General features: G+C 45.1%; 1 pseudogene; it reads right to left on the reverse strand.

The window, feature by feature from the left end:
- Positions 1–228: 228 nt before the first annotated feature.
- The window catches only part of LOC119320768, a 55,286-nt pseudogene continuing 49,334 nt past the window's right edge, over positions 229–6,180 (reverse strand).

The raw sequence follows: 6,180 nt of genomic DNA on the forward strand, positions 1-6,180 counted from the left end.
CCTATAAATTCATATGCATCTCATCATACATTGCAACACTGCATGGAGTTGTAGGCGGTTCCTGAATTTTTTCCATGTTTGTTTATCATCTTGTGACGTGGAACACATATGCTAATTGTGCACGATGTTACTCAACATCCTACGTGACAACCCTTCCAAAAACTAATGCACTACATTTATTAGATATATATATATATATATACAATATAATGTGATAGAATGCATGATTTAAAAGAGCAACAGCCTTGTATAATCTTCAAGGACGGGCAGCTTCTGCTCGTCGTTTTAGCCATACATGGCGCGGACCATCCTTGCAAAGTTTAGTGACGCTGTGATGAAGCTATGCGATAGTGTCGACTTTGTCCTAGAGAAGCATACCCTGTTCAGACCCTCCCATTCATTCCTGATCATCTCCAGCATGTGCTTCTCCACATCACCATGAGGATTTTCTCTTTGGTACAACTCCTTGTATGATCCATCTAACCCATTTTGCGATTCATCCTATATGAGACGAAGAACAAAAATGATCATGCATTATTTGGTCAATATTGACGTGAATTTTGTTCCAGCATGCTATAAAGTGAATGAATTTATCTAAAATGATCACTAGTAGAAAAGGGGGCATTTGTCCCGGTTCGTAAGGGCCTTTAGTCCCGGTTCATGAACCGGGACTAATGGGTCGTTACTAATACCTCCCCCCTTTAGTCCCGGTTCAAACACGAACCGGGACAGATGGTCCTCCACGTGGCCGGCGCGCCGAGCCCTGGCAGGGGGGGCCTTTGGTCCCAGTTGGTGGCACCAACCGGGACCAAAAGACATCCACGCGTCAGCATTCCAGTGGCTGGGATTTTTTTTGAAGGGGGGGGGGTTGGGGGTTTTGGGGGGTTAATTTAGATGTTTCATATATTGTGTTAGCTAGCTAATTAATAGAGAAGTGTCCTCTCTTATGTCGGTGCTTGTTCGACGCTACGTACTATATACATATAGCCCTCGACAGGCTAGCTAGTAAGAAAATGAAGGGAACCATTGAGTACAGAAGTTCGTCATGCATACCGAGAGAAATGATCGATCGACCTCTCCTTCTTCGAGAAATTGGTCGAACATCAAGTTTTCGTATCATGTACATCCGACGCTACTGGCTACATACATGTACAATATGTAAGATCTCTCAATTACAGTCCCCTAGCATTTGAAATCAACTTCCACATGGTATTCTCCGGCTTTATTGATGACGTGGTCAAGAAAGAATCCCGCCAATTCCTCTTGAATTGCTTTCATGCGATCTGGTTCTAGGAGTTCATTCCGCATCTGCCACGTCTAATTTGAAGAAGGGGGTTAATTAATACATATATATGAATGAAACTCAACAGAAATGATGGTGTAATAAAATGAAATTGTGAATATTATTGCTTACGCACTTCATATTGTCTTTGATAGTAGCCCCGCTTGTTTTTCAAAGTCGCGGTGTGGATGAATTCGCACACGTAGTATCCACAGAAAGCATTCCCTTGTTCCTGCCACAAGCACTTTACGAGAAATAGAGGTCAATCAAACTGAGAATAAAGCATTATAAATGGCATTGATGAAAGTATAGTTATAGAATCAACGGGAGATGCGCGCAACTAGCTAGCCAGTAGTACTTACTTTCGGGTATGTATATCGCAGCTCCTTTGGCAGTCCCGGAGCTTCTGCGGTGAACTGTTTCCAAATCCTGCAAGACAAAGAAAATAATTATTATTACTTGAGATATCAGGAAGTGAACAAAAAGTTGCCGATATGGTGCGATAATGATCGATTGAACTTACTTGCTGAGCATTTTAGTCATGTCCGCATAGGTTTTGGGATCTTTTCGTCTCGAGTCTAAGACGGTTACTAGTCCACGCTCAAGCTTAATCTGCAGAAGAATATAGTGGTACCTGTGCACGCATGCATAACTCATCAATTACATTGCTATAAACTCGCTCGAGTAATAAGGGAAACCGAATATGCACACAACAGTAACACTCACTTGCCGTTGTAAGGAAAGAGTATGGTATCTTTGTTTTGATTTTTGATCAACGATTGTAGCAAGTTGTCCTCGTCCTCTTTGACGTCCTTTTCAACCAGAAATTCATCTATGATATTTGTGTTAATGAACCCAATATCATAAATTTCTTGTTTTTTGCACTCGACGATCTTCAATCTGCATAATATATTCAGGATAATTAATTATAAATACATGCAATGAAAGAGTTGAGCTATATATAGAGACTTAATAACAGAAATAGTACTTACAGGCAGTAGCAAAAGACCGTTAATTTATCGAGGGCCTTTTGATTGAAGAACTCGAAGAACTCCTCAAATGGAAAAGGCAACAGATCATTTCCAACGAGGTCGTGCTCCTCTTTAATTCTCAGATACAAAGTATTCGTCCCCCCAGACTCCCTGCTGGTTTTCATGTACCAAGTATGGAATCTTCGCATCATCGTTGTTAGAGATTTTTCATCTTTGACGAGAGGCTTCCCGTACTCGTATCTGTGTTCGTCCACCTTCATGAAATCAGGAAGTGCATCGTCAGGCAGGTAATCTTGTGGATTGCCATAACCGGCTACCATCCTCGGAGCATTAGCGATGATGTAATTGCCGCTAGACACATTGAGCGGGGGGCACGATTGGTTTTCTTGTTCGCCGAGCTGGTCAATTTTTTCGCATCTGCTCGTTCTCTTGCTCTTTGATGTCTAATAGTACTTCCCGACCGCTCCGCTTGGAGATATGTCTATTTAGTAATGCACTCGTAGTTGGTTCTCGGCGGAGACTTTGCCGGTTTCCTCAGGGCATCGAGAGTGCGCTTTGCTTTTACCGGATCTACCTTCTCCTCCAGAGGTGGATGTCTCTTTGCTTTCACCCCTTCAAAGAACTCCTTCATGTAGGTCTGCATGATCGTATCATTTTCCTCCTCGGTCCTCTCATACGGTAATTTCTCTAGATGCTTGAGAGGTGGACCATATCTATATTACCTCCTGCCTCTGGTTGTGCTCCTAGACGCCGGAGCAGACGGAGCGGCTGCGGCGTATGTCTTCTTTCGTGCTTGCTTATGAGGTGGAGGAGAAGGACTACGACGCGCCGGAGCATCCGGGGCGATGGCGGGTCTCTTCCGCCCTTGCTGGCGAGGCGGAGAAGGAGGAGGTTGCTGGCTGCTCGGGAGCGCCGGCGCAGGCGGAGAAGGAGGCGGAGTGCCGCCACGCGCCGGAGAAGGAGGCGGAGTGCCGCCACGCGTGCCCTGATCGTCACTCGCCGGAGGAGGAGGCGGTGAAGGAGGCGGAGTGCCCTGACTCGCCAGAGGAGGAGGAGGAGGCGGAGGCGTCCAGTTCGGAAGGTTGATGAGTTCCTTCCGCCATAGGCATGGAGTCTTCAGAGCAGAACCCAGCCTAGTCTCCCCTTCACCGGTAGGGTGGTCAAGCAGGAGGTCCTCAAATCCCTCCGTTATTTCATCCACCATCACCTTAGCATATCCTTCTGGAATCAGCTGGCAGTGATAAGTTGTGCCGGGTCCACTAGGATAAACAGAGCCAACAGCCGCTTGACCTTCAAATTCATCCATCGCGCAATAATATGGCAATTTTGAGACTCCGTGATATCATCCACGGAATAGCTGGCAGGAGCCGTCAAGACATGCTCCGGCTGAAGCAGCTCGGTGGAAGCCATGCTGCTTCTCCGCTCAGATGGCGGGGTAGCTTCGGGGGAAGCTTCGGCAGGTCGTTTGCTGCGATCTGCTGCTTCTCGTTCCCCTTCTCGTTCCTCTAGCCCCATTACCCTTTCGTGCAGCGCCTGCAGTTGGCCCTGCTCCAGTTTCTTCCTCCTCTCATGGGTTTTGTAACCCCCTGCGTCCGGAAAACCAACCTTCCACAAAATGAAGCCTGGCATGCCTCGTGTCCGTACAGGGTGCTCAGGATTCCCGAGGGCCATTGTGAGCTCGTCCTTCTCCCTGTCTGGAACGAACGTCCCTCGCTGCGCTGCATCAATATAGTGCCGAAGGTTCTTGACTGGTATTTGCAGTTGCTTGTTCGTCAAATGGTACTTCCTTGATACAGGGTCCAAGGTTCCGCCAGCCCCGAAGAACCAAGTCCAGCAACAGTCTGGCCAGTACATTGTCCCTGGTTCGATCCCTTTTTCAAGCAGATCATGCTCAGCCTTGGACTACTTAGGCCAGGCTTTGAGGTAGCCACCTGACCCCGTGCGATGGTAAAGCATCTTCTTCGCAGCATTTTGCTTGTTTGTCACCGACATCTTCTTACTCTTTTCCGATGTCTTGTGGGCCACAAATGCGGGCTAGTGATCTTTGATCTTCTCATATTTGCCGATGAATTCTGGTGTCTTTTTTTTGTCGACAAACTTGTTCAGCTCTTTCCTCCACCTCCTGAATAGGGTTGCCATATTCTTAAGAGCACAAGACTTGATTAATTGCTCTTTAACTAGCTTCTCCGGATCCTCCTCTGGCGGTAGGGTGAAATTTGCCTTCAGCTGAGTCCAAAGATCTTCTTTCTGCATATCATTAACATAAGACACCTCAGGGTCTTCCTCCTTAGGCTTATACCATTGTTGGATTCTGATCGGGATCTTGTACCTAACAAGAACCCCGCACTGAGCAGAAAATGCGTGCTTTGTCCGGATGGGTTCAATCGGTTCGCCATCGGGCGCGATTTTTATGATCTCAAACTTTTCATCCGAGCTCAACTTTTTCTTCGGGCCTCATCTCCTTACCGAAGTTGTGCTCGATCCGGAGGGCTAGAAATTATAAGGAAGAAAGACGAGAGTAATTAATATGTGTACATATACCAAAACAATGGATGCATCAATTAACTAGTCAGCACGGGCTTAACTAATATATATATATACCTGGCCAGACTCGGTTCGGTCACCGGAGCAGTCAGCACGGTCTCCTTCTTGTACCTCCATTGTGTCATCAGAGCCATCATGAACATAGTCCTCTTCTTGTACCGGCAATTGTGGGACGAAGCCATCATGAACATAGCCCTTTTCTTCACCTAGTCCTTCCTGACCATCGGTGTCGTTGAGAAATGACGCAACTTGATCACTTCCTTGTGCGATTATGTCCCCCAACATCGCTTCTGTTTCTTCGTATTGGGAGTGCTCCATAGTTTCTGCAAATATTTACAACATGTCAATTATTATTCAAACATGGTACAGATGGATATATATATATATATATATATATATATATATATATATACATATATATTAGTGGAAAATGTAGAACTAGCTAGCTAATCACAGTAAGGAATCATGTTAGTGGCCTCGACGCTGCTTCTCTAGGGTTTGGGGTCGCCTCGACACAACGCTTCAAGGGTTTGGGGTGGCCTCGATGACAACGCTCTTTTAACTTGGTAAATTTGGGTGGCCTCGAGAGGTTAATTTGTCGGGTAGGGGCGCGGCGGGAGGGGGTAGGAGACCAACATTGTTTTCTCTCTAGGGTTTGGGTGTCCTCGCGGGAGTTTTGGTCGAGCGAGAGGGCCGAGGGGGGTGCTGCCATGGTATAAGTTATCACGGTCGAGAGGGGGTATATATATCGACCGCCCCTCATGTCGAAGTTATCTCGAGGGGGTTATATCGACAACGACACGACATACATATACATGGGAAAATAATGTTATCGGGGAGGGGTATCGGTACCCTCCCCCCCCTCGTGTTGAAGTTTCTTCTTTCTCCTCTATTCCTTTCTTCTTCTTCTCCTCTTATTTTTCTTCTTCTCCCTCGAGAAAGGAAAATATGGAAAAGGAAGAAAAGAGGAAGAAGCAAGAAGGAAGAAGAAGAAGAAAAAAAAGAGGAGAAGAAGAAAGGAATAGAGGAGAAGAAGAAAAATAAAAAATTTCTATTTTTTCTTCTTCTCCTCTATTCCTTTCTTCTTTTCCTCTTCTTTTTTCCTCTTTTTATTTATTTCTCCTCTTCTTCCTCTCCTCTTCTTCTCCTTTCTTCCTCTTCTTATTTTCCTTTTTCCTCTCATTCTTTTAGTATTGCTTGTTTTAAAAAAAATGTTCAAATAGAAAATTTCGAAAAAAAACAAAGGTTTTGCCTAATGCATTGTTCATATGAATATACAAACATTTGCATATACTACAATAATTAATATCACCAAAAAAAATCTATGAACAGAAAAAATCCTAACTTTTCTAAAAATCTATC

This window comes from Triticum dicoccoides, chromosome 6B (assembly GCF_002162155.2).
Source record: "Triticum dicoccoides isolate Atlit2015 ecotype Zavitan chromosome 6B, WEW_v2.0, whole genome shotgun sequence".
NCBI classification, from domain to species: domain Eukaryota; kingdom Viridiplantae; phylum Streptophyta; class Magnoliopsida; order Poales; family Poaceae; genus Triticum; species Triticum dicoccoides.